This window comes from Panthera tigris, chromosome A2 (assembly GCF_018350195.1).
Source record: "Panthera tigris isolate Pti1 chromosome A2, P.tigris_Pti1_mat1.1, whole genome shotgun sequence".
In the NCBI taxonomy this organism is placed as follows: Eukaryota; Metazoa; Chordata; class Mammalia; order Carnivora; family Felidae; genus Panthera; species Panthera tigris.
Genome location: NC_056661.1, coordinates 165691108 through 165710468, shown reverse-complemented (window position 1 = coordinate 165710468; position 19361 = coordinate 165691108). Strand labels below are relative to the sequence as shown.

The window sequence follows — 19361 nt, the reverse complement described above, 5'->3', positions numbered from 1 at the left end:
TGCCCGTCTGCCACGCTGTGCTGCCCCCGTCCTGCCGTGCAGAGGGGGATCTGGAGGGCTACTGCACCGGCTTTAACTTGCTGACATCTGGTGACCCCCTTTAGACCCTGGAAACGCAGAGCCGATGTGCTGTGTTGAGGTCCTAGAGAGCGGGGAAATGCAGACAGTGTCTGAGAGTAGGGAACCCGGCCTGGGGCAGAGTGGGGCGACGTGCAGCCAGAAATTTGTGCGAAGAATCTTTTTTAGAAGCCAGGACACCCCTGCTTCAAAGAAATCTAGTGATTTCTGTGGGAAAGTGAGGAGCAAGATTTTCCAGTCTGGAGTTTAGCATCCGCTGGCCTCCAGTGATGGAAGTGAGGAGAAGCCGACACGGGTGCGAGAGCGGGGCGAGAGCCTCCCACCGGACGAAGCTGCAAGCTTGTGCCCCTGCCGCTGGCCTCGTCCTCAGAAGGGCAGTCGCGCTCGTCCGCTTCACCTGGGGGATCTCTCTCACCGAAGGGGATCCCCGTGCACAGCTGCTTGCGATCACAGGGCTTGTGCTACCATGGACCCTGTGCTCTGAGATTGTGCTACCATGGACCTTGTGCTCAGAGGAGTTGACCCCAGACGGCTGCCCCATGACCGGCAGAGAGGGACACACTGAGGTCTCTGGCACAGCAACCCAGGGGTGTGCTTCTGTGTTATGGGTACAATTTATACAGTAACTGGCACGATCGATGAGGTCTTCACACGTGGATTCAGAACTGGTGTTGAGGGCTGACTGGTGCTTAGCTGTTGGGTCTGTAGTGGGAGGGGTGGCTCCCTCAGAGGCTCCCAGAGGCTGAGCTCTTGCCGGGCACTGTTAACTTGCTTAAATTGTCGAATTCCAAAACAGAAGTTGTCAGAAAAAGTGGTAATTATGTTTACTCCTAATACACCTCAAACTAAATCTAATTTTGTTTTGTTTTGTTTGTTACTCAGGTGAAATTCTCCTTATATAAAGTCAGTCACTGAGAAGTAATTCAGTGGCATTTGTATATTCACATTGGGGTACAACCATCACCTCCATGTAGTTCCAAAACATTTTCTTCACCCCAAAAGGAAACCCCAGACCCATTAGCGGTCACTCCGTGTTTCCTTCCTCCCAGACCCTGGAAACCAGCAGTCCGCTTTCTGTCCCGATGGGTGTACTGTTCTGGACGTTTCATACAGATGGACTCCTGCTGCGTGGGTCCCTTTGTGACTGGCTTCGCTCACGTGGCCCCGTTTTCCAGAGGCATCCACGCTTGGGCGTGTGCACTTCCTTTCCTTTTGTGGCTCAGCGCTACCCCGGCATGTGGACAGGGTATAGTGGCATCTGCTGGTGGGTGTCAGGTCATGCCCACCGTCCAGCTGCTGTGACTGATGCTGTTCAGAGCATATGTGTGCACGTGTCTGCGCTCAGTGTGTCCGGGTTGGTGGGTCACGTGGTACCTCTGTGCTTCGCCAGACCTTTCCTCAGCATCTCACATCCCCACCAGCAGTGGGCGACTTCCAGCTTGTCCATATCCCTTCTGAAGTTGCCCGTGTCCCAGGCTGGACCGTGGTCTGGCTGGAGTCAGGAGATGGGGAGCTTGGACCTGGGAGCTGCCCGGGGGGTGGGGGGGAGGTCAGGGACACCCCGAGCTCTGGCTGAGACTGTGGATCCCTTTCCACCGTGACATTCTGCAATCTCTAACCTCATCATCTAAGGGGTGGCCCCGAACACTGACGCTTGGGTCCCTTTCCTTGGTCCTCATTTCCATTCTTGAAGTTCTTGCAGCCATCCTGGCTCTTCCTCCACGTGCAGTAACTTTGGCAAGAATTTGGGGTCGGGTAAAAGGGGGTCAGAAGATTGCTTCCCAGACTGATTGGTAATTCAGATCAAAAGCATTGATTGAGCACCCGTTCTGTTTGTGGACGTGGTTGACTTCACAGTTTCGGGGGAAAGGCCCCGCTGCCCCTTCCCGACCTGTGCTTCTGACCGTGGGGAGGCCCGCCCACCGGAGGCCACAGCTCGATGTTGAATTAAAGATGAGAGATGCACGGGTGTGGCCGGCAAAGAAGGAGGGACCCCTGCATCCAGCTGAAGGGGGTACGGCCTTCAGCGCGAGGTTCTGGGACCCTTCCTGGCGCCTGGCCCGGGCTGCCCCCACCTAGGTGCGCTGCACAGGTGGGGGTTCTGAGACAGGGGTCACGTCTACGGAGGCAGGGCCCCCACCTTACACATGCTTGCAGCTCGCGCGTGGGGGTCGTATGCGGGGCGTTTGAGGGAGACAGAGGGGCCTTTGCAGAGTGCAGCCTGGCATGGATTTTGGGTTCTCCAGATGTGTTCGGAGGCTCATTCTCTCCCAGCTCCCCCTTAGCTGTGAGGCAGGGCTGTACAGCAGATGCCACCAAGGTTGTTGGGGGGGAGGAGGGGACTGGGACTCTGCTGCTGGAGGTGGGGAGTAGCAGGTCGCTGTCTGCTGGGTGTGGCCTGCGTGTGGCCCCAGCCCGTGCCCCCTCCTGCCCTCCCCCACTTGTTCAGGGGGGCGCCCCGCGGCTGCCCCCAGGGCTCGCTGCCCAGCCACCCAGACGGGGACATCGTAGGCCGCAGACCTCAGACCTGGGTGCTTGGGGAGGCTCTGATGCGGGGTCCGTGGTGCCCTGGGCATGGCCTGTCCTCACACCTCCCTGGGGAGGCACGGGCTGCCGTACCGTCTGCTCTCTGCACGGGGGTAGCCACACGCGGCTGGACGGGCAGAAGGGCAGGTGGGCCTGGTGTGGGTTCTGGCCCTTCGGCCTCTGAGCCGAGCGGCTTTACCTTCCTCGCTTGGGTTTCCCTGTCTTCCAAGTGGAGGGAATGGTGGAATCTGCCTCGGAGTGTTTTCCTGGGAACTGAGAGCGTAGCAGTGAGGCAGCGACTGTAGTAGGCGTTCGTGGCCCCGGACACCGTTTGGAGCATCAGCCCGTAAGTCTACACAACGGCTCTTCTGTGGCCAAGGCGCATTGTGGAGGTGGGAAAATGACAATGGAACTCAAACCGTCAAAGTGGAGATATGAAGTCTCTGCAGAAATTCCAGAGTGGATGGTGTGGGAGGCCCCTACGCCCGCTCAGGGAAGCGGGAGAGACTGCAGAGGGGGTTTGTGAAGAAACGGCTTGAACGGGAGCCTGGAGGCAGCGCACTGTGATGGGGGGAGAGAATATTCTGGAAAGGCAGAACTCGAGGAGCACGTATGTTTAGGGGAGGACGCGGTGTGCCTGAAGCCCCCTCTCGCTCGCGTCTGGGTGCGGTCCTGGGCCGGGGGTGTGAGGTTGGTGGCAGCGTGTGCGTGGTGCCTCGGGGACGGTGACCTGGCAGCCGTTTGCATGAGAGGGCGCAGTCTGGAAGGAACCGGAAATGAGATCAGACGAGCAAAGTCAAGTCTTACGTGTTTAGCAATGGTTCTGTAAATGCGGTGACTCATGGCCATTAATGCGGTCAGCTCAGCGTGAGTGGCCGGCCGGACAGGCGGACGTCTCCGAGGTGGGGTGGGGTGGGCCTGGTGGCCGTGGAGCGGAGCTTGGGAGGGAAGCTTTCTTTTTTCTTTGAACTGGTGGCATGGAGAGAGAAATTTTAATAAGGAAATAAGCATCGATACGTGTACATACACAGGACGCCCCTCACCCATATACGCTGCACAGGTTGGCACAACCCTATCAAAAACATACCATGACATAAAGGTTTCAGTAAGTTGTTCTTGCCATTTTCACCCAGACGGGTACTTAGGTAGTTTAGCTCTTGATAGGACTGGGTTATTCATATATTTAAGAGTATATGGTCATGTTTTTTAAAATGGCTCAAGCCGGGGCGCCTGGGTGGCTCAGTCGGTTGAGCGTCCGACTTCGGCTCAGGTCACGATCTCGCGGTCCGTGAGTTCGAGCCCCGCGTCGGGCTCTGGGCTGATGGCTCGGAGCCTGGAGCCTGCTTCTGATTCTGTGTCTCCCTCTCTCTCTGCCCCTCCCCCGTTCATGCTCTGTCTCTCTCTGTCTGAAAAATAAATAAGTGTTAAAAAAAAAAAATTAAAAAAAAAATAAAATAAAATGGCTCAAGCCGACCTGTCTGAAGCAGTAAGCCAATAGGACGCCGTGGTCATCACGTGGAAAAGAAGATCATTATTCTGTATTAGGTCTGAAGGAGGTGTTTTGGAGAAAGGGCAGCTTGGGACATCAAGAGTCGGAGTGAGTCATTCCAGGCTAGGGTACTGTGGTCACTAGGAGTGGTTACCAAGAGGCTGAAGGTAAATGTCCTCCAAGGAACTGCCCGTGACTGGCTTCATGGCGGTCAGGCGAGGGACTGTTTCCGTGGTCCTCTGTAAGATGATGCAAGTTTTTTTTATCCTTGACAGGGTCTTCGAGGTTGGTGTCGGATCAGCACGGGGTCGCTCCTGGCGTGCTCCTCGCAGTAGGACACGGGGTCCGTGAATGCCTTTGACACCTTGATTCTCTCCCCGGGGGGTGGGGGCTCCATCCTCGGTGGCACAGTTCCCCGCGCCTGGGCGATGCTGCTGGTGCTCGCCGTTTCGCCCGACATCGTCAGGTGTTGCTTTTACCTGGAACCAGTAAGACTTCCTGGGCCCACCGTTTTCAGGTTGAAAGTGGCGGAACGAATCACCTGCGCCCGCCGTGGCGGGCCCACCCGCCTGCCGGTGCGGCCTCCCCCTCCGCCGCCAGGGACTCGGCGTCCCAGGGCTCCTCGGGAGGGGACTTTCCGTCACGCACATTTCCGTGTGGACGCGGTTCTGAGACGGTGCTGGTGTCCTGGGGAGGAGAGGTACTCGGCCGAGTTCTGTGCACTTTTATTTCCCTGATTATTTTGAATTTCCAAGTCAATTTTGGATCTGGGGTTCTCAATTTACCCTCTGGGAGGGGGACCCCGCTCCCTCAGGAACAGTATTTCAGTGAGGAAGCTCCCGTTCGTGGGGCGACTTCCCACGACAAAGAAATGTCACTCGCATGTGCACTTGGGAAACGCTCTTAGGATTTAAAAATATATTGACACGGAAAGACTTGGCCGAGTGGCCGCGTTGCAAGAACTCAGTGTTGATATCAGCAGAATGTGATGTATTCCCTCCCAAAATAAGATCATTGGGGATAAGCTATGAATAATTTCCAAGTTTATTTTCACACGATATTTGTTTTTAGTAGCACGCTGGGACTTAACGTGATGACAGACAACTGTTGTGTTTTTCCGTTTCCCTCACTGGAGCTAACAAAGGGCACCAGACAGTCCCTTGGCTGGAACCTCCTTTCCCTCTGCCGGCACCAGGTGGCGCCGTGTTGCAGGTTCTTGAAACGTTAATTTATTATTTTAAAAATGGAATTCAGGAATTAGGGCTGCTGGTATTCTAGGTTCACTAGATTTTGGAGAGTGTTCCAAGTGGTGGGTAAGAGATTCATCAAAGACTGTATTTAAGATTTTTTCCCCCAGTCTCCATTCTCGTCTGTTAGAGTAGGAAAACTCTTTCTTCCCAAATCTTGATTTTCAGGAGAGGTGGGGAGAGAGTGTCCCTACACGTGGCTTGTGCGAAGCAAAATCTTGATGCTTTTGCACCACCACCTTCCCATTTTTCTGCTCTGTTCTCCCGTTCTACTTGTAGAAAAGTGATTTATTAAGGGTAAATTATACTAAAATGTGAGTGACTTATTTTTACTAGAGGAATGGATGCACAGAATAACATTTGGCACAGAAGATTGGAGTTTTAGCCCTCGGTGACAAACTGGTTTGGAAAACACGTTTAAGATTTACTTTTACCTCTAACCTTAGCAGTATTCTTTTTATCTGGACAGATAACAAAACCATACGTCGTTTAGTATGATGAATACATTTTGCTCAAGGCAAATTTGGTTTTCCTGGTTTTCACAAGAATATTAAAGCTAAGAACGGCCACTGTGGGTTTACAATTAACGAATAAATATTTTTGAAGCGTTGATTTGAAGTCTGAGAGGATCTGTGTACAAAATGGAACAGGAAAAGACGTCTGAATACCCAGGAACGCTGTAATTGATGTGTTTGAATCTTGAAAACACTATTTATCATTGTCGCTAATGCAGAGTAATATATACTGCCGACGCTTCAAAAGAACGGGGTGAATTCCGTTGTTGAAATTACAGTTCTATTGTGCATTCTGTCGGGTTATCCTTTATTTTTACAAAAATAGTCCTCCTGCTGAACATATATTTTGAGATTAAGAAGTGCCTATTCTTTCTCACAGGAGAATATTTCTCACCCCTCAGTTCTTAAAGCAGATGAGAGCTTTCGAAAGATGACTCTCGCGGCACGCAGGACGGAATGACTGAGGGAAGCGAGAGTTGGGAGAGAACTCCCTTCTCTTAGCCATTTATTTGGAGGGTACTTAATGAACACCTACTGTGTGCCAGGCATTGTACCAGACAGCGGCGACATGGTGGTCAGTTCTAATGTTTATTTATTTTTGACAGAGAGACAGACAGCACGAGCAGGGGAGTGGCAGGGAGAGAGGGAGACAGAATCGGAAGCAGGCTCCAGGCTCCCAGCTGTCAGCACACCGCCCGACGTGGGGCTCGAACTCAGAGACCGTGGGATCATGACCTGAGCCAAAGTTGGACGCTTAGCCAACGGAGCCGCCCAGGTGCCCCGGTGGTCAGTTCTAAGTAAGGAGAGATGAAATCCTTCATGAGACGTTGGATGGCTGCATTAGGGGGCAGCAGGGACACAGGACGGGACAGACCCCAGAGATTCTGGAAGTGGACTTGCCAGAGTGTGGGGTGTCTTGAACGTGGAGCAGGGATGGGGATGAGCACATGACGGTCCCGCCGGTTCCTCCCTTCCCTGAGCACATGGGGAGCGGGCAGGCATGTGGACAGAGCCCTCCCGGGAGTCATTCGGAGTCTGTATTTGTTCCCGTCTCCACTCGTGCCCCCACTGGCCGTCCCGCATCCACATCTCCTCGTTCCACAGTCAGTTAAGGGGAGGAGCACTGTTAATTTTTTTCAGGTTTATTTATTTTTGAGAGACAGAGCATGAGCAGGGAAAGGGTGGAGAGAGAGGGAGACACAGAATCCGAAGCAGGCTCCAGGCTCTGAGCGGTCAGCACACAGCCCGACGCGGGGCTCGAACCCATGAACCAGGGCTTGAACCTATGAACCGTGAGATCATGACCTGAGCCAAAGTTGGACACTTAACTGACTGAGCCACCCAGGCGCCCCTGATGGGAGGATTACTATTAATAATTTTTTAAACTGTAGCCAACCACTGAAAAACATACCCAGATACCATGGTGTTGGGTTTCCATGATGGGAACGGTACGTAAACGTCTATGTTTATTATGTTCACACGGAGGCCATGTCTTTAACGTGAAAAATCCTTAAAGCACAGTATCTGGTGCCTCTCTGTCCCCAGTCGCCGTGGAGTAGAGGCCTGCAGCTCTCAGAGGATGGGAAGGGAAATGACGCTTCCTGACTCAGTCATCCAAGTACTGGGCGAGTGTACTCAGTGTTTGCGCTGGGCTACGTCTTGCGCCGCATAATCCCTACCCTGCAGACTGTCCCCAGGCTGTGTGCCCGCCAGCTCTGTGACCTCGGGCATTCCCTGGTCCCTTAGTTCACACCTGTGACAAGATATGTGAAGAACCCGGAGTCGTTCCTCTTTCACGTCAGTTCCCTTCGCCCGCAAGCAGGTGACGGGCTGGTAACTGGGACAAAAAACAAGTCACCATGAAAGAGGCACTCACTCCCCACCTGTCACAGTGAAAGCAGCTTCCGGAACGGGAATCCCAGTCGGGGCTCCACTTCTATTCTGCTTTATCCTTTTCTCAGGCCTCCTAGGACACGGGTGTGGGTTTGTAAAGCTTCTGACAGTGGGAGCCGAATGGCTCGTCCCGGCTCTGGGGGGCGGGCGGCGATGACTGATGACAAGGAGGGCTGACTGTTTCTCAGTTACGTGCAGGGGAAGAAAGAACAGCCCACATCGCCGTGGAATTCGTTCTTCGTATGTTTACCGTGCGCTCGGGGGGTGTTTTCTTACGCGTGCAGGGAGAGATGCGGAGGGGCACCGTTGCACGTGCTGGTCGCTCCCCTGCGCTGACCTGTCCCCCTGCCTTGCTCTGGGCCTGACCACTGAATTCGGGTGCTGGGAACGGCTCTCTAGAGATGTATTACTGCACACACGTGGTCCTGTGACTCTCAGGAGGACAGAGTCTGCAGACTTCGGTCTGGTGCGTCTCGTCTACTGTCCACACCACCCGGAGACTGCGGGGAACGTGGCACACGGGGACGCGGGGGCTTCTCAGCAGACGGTCACCAGCCTTCTAGGAAGATGAGGCCAGGACGAGCCGTGCAGGGCGGTGCGCGGCAAGAGCGACCGGGGTCGTGCGGGAGGGGGCTGGCTGTCATGCCGGCACCTGTGGAGCCGTGGGGCGTGACCCGGGCCACGCCGGCGACGGGGACGTGGGGCGTGACCCGGGCCACGCCGGCGACGGGGACGTGGGGCATGATGGTGATGGGGCCGTGAGGTATGACATGGGCCACGTTGGTGACACCACGTTAGACGCGTCCCCTTTGCTGAGGGTGCTGCACAAAGAACCCCGGAGGCCCCTGGTCCCAGACGCCTCCCCTTCCTCATGCACTTATAGGCATCTGTGTGGTGCACTTGGCCGTGGGAAAGGGGCGAGCCCGTGGCTACCGAGGGCGTCTTCCCTGCCATCCTGCGGGGTCTCACCCTGGCCGGCAGAGCAGACTTTTGTCTGCCTGGATCTCTGGCGCAGGTGTGACCGCATCATGCGCAGCCGGCCCGGGGGGCGGGTTCCTGCAGTGCCCCCCCCCCCCCCCCCCCCCCCCCCCCCGGGGACAGCCTGCACCAGCCGGTTGGTGGCAAGTGTGCTCCGTCTCCCTCAGCCCAACGCACCTTCTGGGGTGGCACTTCCTCTTCCACCTGCTTCCTTTGTGAGCCGGGAGGGGCCGCAGGGCTGAGGACTGTCCCTGAGCCACGCGGCCCCTCTGTTCCGCCACCAGGGACCCCGGCTCCCCCAGCCTCCCGGCGCTCAGAGGATTCTGACCGTTCCCTGCGGGGAGCCCACTTCAACTCCTGAGCCACAAACAGCAGACACGCGAGCCACCCTCGCAAGGTATTTTCCCTGTGCCCTTCTCTTTCTCCCCCGGGTACGAAGTGCTCGCTTTAATGACTAATTTACAGTAGGAACTTGGAGGTGAGGCTGCTGCGACCCGCGTCTTGTACGCAAGGCGGCTGCATTTATTTGCCACAGCACGATTCCCTTCGAAGAGAAACGGCAGAGTTTTTGGTTTTTTGTTTTCAATATATTTGGAGATTTAGTCCATATAACGAGTCTCTTTCTGAATGGGCTTATAACACAGTGGTAGCTTTTGTCTCAGAGACGGTAGGAATAATAAAATGTAGTCACTACTAAATTATGTCATGGACTGCAGTAGATTTTTACCATTAATTGGATCTAGGCCCTCTGACCTTTTCACAGGAAGCAAACTAAAGGTATAATAATTTTTATAAAGATGAGCTTTCTGTACTTCCAGTAATTTTTTTTAAAACATTGAAAGAATTTCTGGACAATGAAAGAACTCTGGCTTTATTGTTCTTGAGATAAATAAAGCTTTGCGTTTCAAGGCTGTCACATGTGTTCTTTCTCTCCCTCTATATCTGCGGCCACCTCCTTCCCCGGGTGAAGATAATACGGGGGGGGTGGGGGGTGGGGGGCGTGAATCAAAGGTAGCTCACATTCAGGAAAATCTAATTGAACCAAAATTATATATCTACCAGTGTAGTTTTTAAAATGAACTTATTCAGACTCTTCCCCAAAATAACAAGCCAAGTAGGAACTAAACCAACATTTGACAAACATAAATGTACATATTCAGTGGTATTTTTTTCTTTGAAACTAAATACTTTCTATTAAGATTTATAAAACTCTGAAACCAAGATCCTGAAAGCAGGCTAACGCATTGAAACTCTTTGGTGGACTTTCAAGGTGAAATAGCTTGGCGTAAGCAGGGGTATTTGGTCTGAGCTCATTTATTGCAGATTCCAGTTTTCTCTTTTGTTTTTCTTTCTTTTTGAATTCCATCTGTTTTGCATGGTCTTTGCTGTGCATTCTGGTCAGGCCGCGCTGACGCCCATGAGCTGCACTAAACACCGCTTTTATCGTTTTCCAAACGATGTTTGTGAGTCACTTGGTAGAACTGACCAAATCCAAGGGCTGATCCCCACCCGCCATTAACACGATACTGAGACGGGCTGACTTTTCTGAGCTTAAAAGCATGATGAGCTGGTCAGACGCTAGGTTTGTAAGAAGTGCTTGGGAGCCATTGGTTGATGGTTTAACGCCAGAGAATGTGTGAAAGAAAAGAAGAATCCATATTTGTGGCTGAGTTCCTCTGCTTCGCCATCAGTGGGACTGGCGTTCCCGAGGCCCCGGCCACCTCGAGGATCCCAGCCATCCCAGGCTGGAACATATGAAGAGTTTTCAAGGCACCTACGCGGCATCTGGCGCTTGAGGAGTGGGAACATCCTGGCAGAGCTGATCAGATCATTGTGCACTTCTCTTTTGTGTTTATAAACTTAACGGAAATAACCAAACAATCTCACCTTTAGATGTGAAAGCACTGCCTTGAGATAACGGTATCGATTTTCTCACTTAGGACTCTTGCACAGAAGTTTAGAACTAATCATCTTGTTTTGCAGTTAACTCATCTGCAAAATGTCTTTGTCTATGTGCATGCACTTAGACACACGTATTTTTATGAAATGATTTCAAAGACAAAAATTCATCTTTTTATATTCCTCACTTGTGCAGCCGTGGAGAGATAATTAACAACATCTATGAAGTAGTTTGTAAGTAAAGACACGAGATAAGCAATTAGTCATACTTTTACCGAACCGTCAAAGGTGGTTTGTAAGTGAGGTCAGCAAGACGCTAACTACATGGTTGAATGCGTTATTTGAAGTAAAGATGTGTGATCTTTGAGTGAAGTTATTAATGATGTGACAAAAATCTTGAAAAACACTCGTTCCAATGGGGAACCAGAGTCAAGGCTTTGTACTGACACGTTAGCCGCGGGGAAGCAGCTCTGGGGAATAGAGCATTATGCTTGCAGATATTTGCCGGAACGGTACAGAGGAGGAGAAGCGATCACTCTGTTCATCTGCTCAGACTTTTTGGCTAGAAGTTTGTCATGATAATGTGTTACACAGCCAGTGGATTTCTGACGGGCTCAGAACTTTCTTTCCCTCGGTCCGCATTTAATCAGCACAGATACAGATTGTGCTAGTGAATTATCAAAAGCTTTCATCTGGTGGTAAATCTTGTTCTGCCGCTCCAGTAACACAGGTGGCGTGATGGAGAAGAGGGTAGTCGGGTGCGTGAGCCCGGCTGAAAGGCCCAGGCAGAGTCAGGACGACTTAGCCAAGGCCATGGATGGGGAGGGGAGACACACAGGGCAAACAAGAATTTATTCCAAAAATCCGAGTGTTCTTACAGAGTATTCTAGCTCCTGCATTTCCCCCAAGTAAATACACTTAGGGTAGACTGCAAAAGAGGAAGTATCCCTGTCAACAAAGAGAAGGCCTTCTCTCGGTGGGGGTGGCGGTGATGCTAAACTCCATCGTGAGTCACGGACGACACGCGTCTTAGTCCCCGGGACTGACCTCAGGGAGGAGACCCTGCCTCTCCTTCCCTCTTCCCTCCAGTGTCTCCAGGCTGGGGGACCGAGGCGCCAGCCAATGGTGGCTGCCCATGTGTTCTCACATAATCAGGTTATACAGGCAATGAGAGCTTTTCTGCCTTGAGAAGAATTGGAGAGAAATGTGTTTTCTAGAGGATTTGGCAGGAAGCGTTCTGCTGTTGCTTCCAGTTTACCGCACAGGAACCATTTATTAGCACAACAGATCTGCATTGATCGTGAGCCATTAGAACCTGCCTCATTTTCTCTGTTTCCAAATTTACTTTGTTTGCCCGGACCTTCCCGGTGCTCCTGACAATTAGCCAGCTGGTGTTTTATTCCCCATCACTTGAGTTTTAAAATTTTTTTTCAGTGTTTATTTTTGAGAGAGAGAGAGAGGGAGGGAGGGAGAGAGAGAGAGAGAGAGAGAGAGAGAGAAAACAAGTGGGGGAGGGGCAGAGAGAGGGGGACACACAGAATCCAAAGCAGGCTCCAGGCTCTGAGTTGTCAGCACAGAGCCTGACACAGGGCTTGAACTTGTGAACCGTGAGATCGTGACCCGAGCCAAAGTCGTACGCTCGACTGACTGAGCCACCCAGGTACCCCTGTTCCCCATCACTTTAGAACAAAGCATGGGAAGGCAGAATATCCAGAAATGATCCCTTTCTGGGCACAACAGCACGACTCTTTTGTATTTTTTGCAACACACAGTGCTCCCTGAAGCTACGGTCTTTCCCCTGTTGTCTGTGCGAAGCTGTGTCTGTCCTGTGTGATCTGTAAAAACCGAGTGGTCTTTGACAGCCGCCAGTGACCGAGGCCGCCCCGGCCGCCGCTGCGCCAGTTCAGACAGTTAACGCCAGGAAGACAACAGCCTCGGTTTGCAGGGAGATAATTGGAACTTGTTCTGAGCAAAAGGAAATCAAGTATTTTAAGTGGCCGGCGGGCCAGGGGACTCAGGTACCCCGTGACATCTGATAGGTGGGGTCGTCGCCCGTGTTGACAGCTGAGGTTTAGGAGAAAATGCTGCCCGGTAAAGAATGCTCTTCTCTTCCAAAACATCCAGCTATTTGTTTGAATATTATCGGCTTCTCGAGAGGGGTTTTCACTCGTGTGTGGAGCTTCAAATGTGCATTTCTTCCTTGCGGCTTGCGGAAGAAGCCAGAGTTGGAAACTTTATCACAGAAATAACCTACAGGGGAACATCAAGTGAAGATGTTGTTCTTACAACTGCTTCTTGATGTGACATTTGTCAAAGCCTCTTTAACACACGCACGTGTATGCGTTTGTGATACAGTCGTGGCGATGGAGATGTGTGTGGTAAACGTCAATGATAGGATGACATTGTCGTAAAGCCACTTTCTGCCTAATTCTTTATGTTTTTGTGCTTTACGTACACATTGGCCATAGGGATTTCTTTTTAACAGCATTACCTTCAGACAAAGGAAAACGATATATAAGGAATCAATTTTAGAAAAAGCTAGTATTTTATTTACTTTTTAGTGTTTATTTTTTGGGAGAGTGCAAGTGGGGAAGAGACAGGAGAGGGGGACAGAGGATCCGAAGCAGGCTCTGTGCCGATGGCAGAGCCCAGTGTAGGGCTCTAACTCATGAACCACGAGATCGTGACCTGAGCTGGAGTTGGATGCTTAACCGACTGAGCCACCCAGGTCCCCCAAAAGCTAATATTTTATTTTTTTTAAATTTATTTTATTTTATTTAAAAAAAAAATTTTTTTTTAACGTTTATTTATTTTTCAGACAGAGAGAGACACAGCATGAACGGGGGAGGGGCAGAGAGAGAGGGAAACACAGACTCGGAAGCAGGCTCCAGGCTCTGAGCCATCAGCCCAGAGCCCGACGCGGGGCTTGAACCCGCGGACCGCGAGATCGTGACCTGAGCCGAAGTCGGACGCTTAACCGACTGAGCCACCCAGGCGCCCCAAAAGCTAATATTTTAAAGAAAACACTCTTTCTGTCTCTGACATAATTAAACTTGACTCATCCATCCATTCATTCATTCATTCGCTCACTTGCTCAACAGATGTTAAGAATTAGGAATTGACCTAACTGTGCCTGCTGTGTGCCAGGCACTGTTATGGATATTTAGGGTAAAAGAGGAGAAATCTGTCCCTAATAGAACTTCTATTCTTATTTCAGGAGAGAGAGAGAGAGAATAAATAAGCCGGTAAGTAGTCCCTGCTGTGTCAGATGGTGGTAAGTGCGGGGGGAACGAGGCCACAGAGGGTTGTGCCAGTCGCGGGGGTGGGGTGTGCAGAGAAGGGACCACAGGCAGCCTGTGCCAGGGGACAGCGTCTCGGAGACCGGACGGGAGCCACCGCAGGGTTGCAAGCGCAGGAGCGGCGGGTCTGATCCGCGTCTGAAAACCAGTGCTCTGGCTTCTCTTTTTTCTACTGTGGTAAAATAGGAGTCAGATAACCTGTCCCTGTTTAATCGTCTTGAAGTGAACCCTGGCACCGAGCACATTCCCTTTGTGCCACCATCGCCGCCGCCATGGCCAGGACCCTCTCCATCTCGTCAACCCTCTCCATCTGTCCCCGTTAACCCCCGACTTCCCCTCCCCCAGCGCCCAGCACCCACCCTCTACTGTCTCTGTGGATGTGACGCATCCAGGGGCCCCGTAAGTCCCACGGCGCTCGCCCCTTCGTGACCGCCTTATCTCACTGAACACGGCGTCCTCAAGGCCGGTCCACGTGGTAACCAACGTCAGGATGTCAGGTGTCAGGATGTCCTTCCTCTTTAAGCCTGAATAATCTTCTGTTCCACAGATGAACAACGTGTGTCTCGGCAACCACATGTGTTTGTCGGCGCACCTGTGGATGGCCCTCTGCCTGCTTTCCACCTCCCGGCCGCCAGGAGCGGTGCCGCGGTGAGCGTGGGAAGCACGTGTCGGAGCCCTGCCCGCTCCGTGGACTCCCGCGTGGGACGCAGTTCCGTGTTTAGCCCCGTGCGGGGCCGTCCGCGGCTCCCATCGCACCGGCACCACCACCCGGCGGCCCGCCAGTGGCGCAGCGTTCTGGCGGCTCTGCGTCCCCGCCGACACCGGCGCTTTTTTCTTTTCTGTAACGGGCCTTCTGTTCGAAACAAGATGGCGGGGCCCCGGCGGAAGCGCAGGGGGACCGGTGGGCGTGGCCGAGGCCGGGGGCGTGGCTAGGGTGTGGCTGAGGCCGGGGGCGTGGCCGTGACGGGCCGCGCGGTACTGTGGCCGGTGTGCCCTGCGGAAGGCGCCGCACGCTTTGCCGGCGGAAGGGGGGTTGGGCACGAGAGCCGGATGCGGAGGAGGATCCAGTGTCTGTGGCCGGCACAGCCGGCAGGGCGGCGCTGCTCTGCTGAGGCGGGTGCGGGACGGGTGCCGGTTTGCGGGTGTAGATCCAGCATCGGTCTTGTCCGTTCGTAGACGGGACTAGGACGGCTGTGCCGTGATTGGTGCATTCTGGTACAATCCTGACCCTGTCCTGGGACGGCAGGACGCAGCAGGGGCATGCTGGGCTTGTCCCTCAGCAGTGGTCGGAACAAAACTTGGGAGAATCTTTGCATGTGTTCCCCCCCTCCCCGCAGCTGCGCGGTTCACCTCCCTGTGCCGCCCTCCCCCTACACCCCCGTCAAGCTCTTCCATGTCCCCAGGTAACACCCTGCTTCCCAGGGCGGGGTGCCTGCGGCGGGGGGCGGGGGGTGCCCCCTGGATGCGCTCCTGTCTCCGGTGGTACCCATTTGTGCCCGACGCCTCAACACCCGGCCAGTGGCCACTGAGAGTGGATTGTCCGAGCTCTGATGAAGCCAAGGATGTGACGTGCTGTCCTTTCCTGTTTATCTGCAGTCGGAGACCGTTGGTGTGGGAATCATGGGGACGCGGCGCAGGGCCGCTGCTTTTCCCGCCCGGTGGCCCTGCAACCCTGCATCTCCCCACACGTCCTCTCCCACCCTGGCTGTAGATGTTTTCCTGTTTTGTTGTATTTATTTTATTTATTTTAATGTTTACTTATTTTCGAGAGAGAGAAGAGGGGAGGGGCAGAGAGGGAGAGGGAGAGGGAGAAAGGATCCCAACGGGCTCCAAGCTGTCTACACAGAGCCTGACACGGGGCTCGAACTCACAAACTGTGAGATCATGACCTGGGCCAAAGTCAGACGCTCAACCCACGGAGCCACCCAGGCGCCCCTGGCTGTTTTCCTGTTTTAGATTACCTTCTCCACCTACCCCACGTCACTGCCACCTGCTGTATCTGTTGGGTCACCCAGGAGCCTTCCAGGACCTGCCTCCGGGAGGTCTCGTCCCTGCAGCCAGTGTTGATTCCCCCTTGTCTGGACCCTCATAGCACTGTGTGTTCCCTGTTTCAAGCCATTTGGGCACTTGCTTAGATTTCTTTGTGGGAATGCCTTGCTTCTCAATGCGACGTGCAGAGTGTCTGGGGACAGGAGCAGTTTCTGTGATTTGTTCTGGTTCCCTCTCATTTTCTGACCCAGCGGTGGATGGACTAGGACGTGCTCAGCAGACACTTGTGGAGAGGATGTGTCGTGTGTGTCACACACTAGAGTGTCTTGACTTTTCCTTCACGTAAATGTGTGGTTTATTAGGAGAGAAGTAATACAGGAAGCAAGGCCCCTCGTGTGACACAGCCTGCCACTTCTGGGGACGGCGGCCCATCCTTCTCCAAGTGCTGCAGTCTGACGTGAGTCCGGGGGTTTGGATCTGAAGACGAACAGCTCGTGCCACAATGCTTGAACTTGGCCACAGGCTCACGTGCAAATCCGGCCGTGACCTTGACCTAGGAGAGGTCTCTGCACCGAGGGGCGTGTGTGAACACGCTTTGTCCCAGGTGCGTTGAACACATGCCCGTGCGTCAGGTGCCCTGTGTTCAGGAGGGCCCCGGACGTCTCTATGCGGGACGCACCTCTCCCACCGTGGACGGCGCGTCCACACCACCTGTTCGGGAAAACTGCTCTCCAGGCCCCCGGCAGCGTCGTGCTGCTTCTTCCTGGGGCCCGAACCCGCTGTGTTGGATCTCAGAGTTGTAGTTCAGAGCCATTGGCTTTTGTTGGGCTGACGGCATTCAGTCAGCTAGAAGACAGTCTGAAAGCTTGATGGGCCGAATTCTTCATGCACTTTCATTATGTCCTAAGTCCTCGACGGTGGAGAAGGCAAGGCGGTCTCCACACCTTTCTCGGTCCCAGGACCCCACACTCTCGGCCTGGAGCTTGGCAGGTAGACGTGCCTGGGTGGTTACCAGGGCAGGCCAGTATTCAGTAAGAATGTCTTCCGAATGTCTTCCAGTCTTCTGGAAATTCTATACACCAACAGTAACCTGCCAGGGATCAGGTTACAAGCCAAAAGTCACCCTATGAGGGCGAACAGAGTTCTCAAAAGTCTTACTTAGTAACCTCTCTGCACAAAGCTGTTTTTTTCCTAAGTGAGAAGCAAAACCAGAATTCTAACTCCGCGTTAAACCTAAGCAAACAGTGGTGAACACCGTGGATTATGCGGCTGTAACTGGAGATAGGCCCAACCCTGAGCAAACGGTGCTCTTTGATGCTGTCCCCTCCCTCGCCCCGCCCGCCGGGTCCTTGCCCTCGCCGTCATCCGGGGGGACTTCAAAGCCGCGCCCGCACCTCCAGCTCAGCCCCGCCCCGACCCGAGGTGCGGGCGGAGCCTTGCAAGGAGCCCACATTCGCAGCTCGAGACGCGGTGGCAATTTGTTCTTGCTGCCGTCGACTTTGAACTCCGTATCTCAGATTTCTCTCTGTGTCACTGGCTTTGAACTTCCATTCGTCAGTGCCTGAATTATCTCTTTACAAGCGCGCCCTGATACTTGCCAGGGGGCCTCACGAATTCCAATCCCTCACCTGCCTGGACTGAGCCCGAACCTACTGCTTGAATCCTCACCTGTCCCGGTCACACTACATAAAGACCTTAGATCTTGGATGTGTTTGGGACACTTACTAACGGCCTTCCCGCGTCTTCGGTTGAAGACTGAGGGCTAGGGCAGCAGCAGGGAGGGCTATTTAGCAGCTCAGACACCCCCTCCCCACCCCAGGGCCTGTGCCCCTGTTCCCTGTCCCTTTCTTTCCCCGACCATCCTCCTATCCGACAAGTCAGTGCCGACCATGGCTTCCAGACCTGGGAACACTCCCTGAATAGCAGACGCGTCTCCAGGGGCTGTGGGTGCCCACGGGGTTCCACGACAGAAACAGTCTGGGTGGCTTTCAGCCTTTTTCAGGTCACAGGCACACAGGGAGTGCCTGTCCCTCCCTTATGAAATGTAAAACCAGATTTGAGTACGAGGGAGGGTCTGCAAACACAGACGGTGAGCTTTCCTTACCAAGATGAGAAAAATAAACACAGTTGCAACTTGTAAAGGAAACCGAAATGGACAGCTATCTAGATTTGTTTTTCCTGCTAATCCCAGAAATTTTACTTGAAAATCAAGATGTAATCACCATCATAGAATGCTTGAGTGAGATCTGGTGCTACCCCGATCTTAAAGGCGAGGACACAGAGGCCCTAAGGTTCAGCACCAAGGGCAGACTTTGTGAGGACAGCATGCGTGCAAACGGGCCGTTTTCTTGCTTAAAACTCTTCTCCACCTCTCCCAAACCTGTCCCATTCTTCACTTCAAGCTCAGACTTTTTCGTGAAATCTTTCTGAAGCGCTTCCTCTCCTTCCTCTGAAGGCATGTGGTGTCTCTGTGTGTTATTACTGGAGATGGGGTTTTCTCATTTTTCTAACTATGTTATAGGCACCCAGAAAAACGTCTTTATACCTACGACAGTGCCCATAAATACCTGTTGGGTGATTGGTTCTGTAAACGGAGACTTACTTCATTGTCATTCTGCTGGGGCTGTGGGGTCTGGCGTCAGGGTGGAGGTGGTGAGTCACGGGGTCCCCGGGACGTGTCTGTCTGTGGACAGACCCAGTGGCAGCCGGGGCCGGAATTTGGGCAGGCAGTTCCTGAAAAGAAGGACAACTTTCACGGCCACAGTCACGAGGCAGGGGCTGGCAGTTGGCCTCAGCATTCATGGGCTTGGACACAAGGAAAGGGCACAGTTGCAAAGAGCCAGGATGGGCATATCAAGGGGCCGTGAGGAGCAGGGCCACCATCATCTCGATGACGGGGCTGAAGACAAACCCAGGGTTGAGGGCCAGCCCATGTGAGTGTGACGCGGTGGGATCCGGGATGATGAGCTCGCGGATCATTGCGGATCATACGTTTACAGTTTTCTGATTCTTCTGCTTCCTGATCCTGTAATTTCAGGCCTTCAGATCTTAGCGGACGTCTCTTTCCTGAAAGCCCTGCATCCTCGGGGTAAAATGTTAGAGCAACATGGACATTCTCCATGTCTTCTGTACCCCTCTGCATTTCCAGGCCACCAAACAGACTCTGGGCTGATGGCCTGCGGCTCTGTGGGCCCGAGGTCCTGGGGGGAGGGCCCTGCCTCACCCTTTCCATAGCTGCCCTGCCCCGCCCCCCCCTCCGGTGTCACTCCAGAGGCCTCTCTGCTGAGGGTGTGAGCAGCCAGCTGCCCTCCTCTGCTGAGGACACCCAGGCCTTGAAAGAGTCAGGGGCTTGTCCGGGACCCCAACTCACGCTTTCTGATGTCAGCGACCCGTATCTATGCCCGACTGCACCTTCCTGCTGGTGCTTCTTTGCCATGCTTTCTTCACC

At 53.5% G+C, this 19361-nt stretch overlaps 1 pseudogene; it reads right to left on the bottom strand.

Moving 5' to 3' along the window:
* Positions 1–4059: 4059 nt before the first annotated feature.
* LOC102963780 lies at positions 4060–4553 on the bottom strand (annotated as a pseudogene).
* Between the last annotated feature and the right edge of the window lie 14808 nt (positions 4554–19361).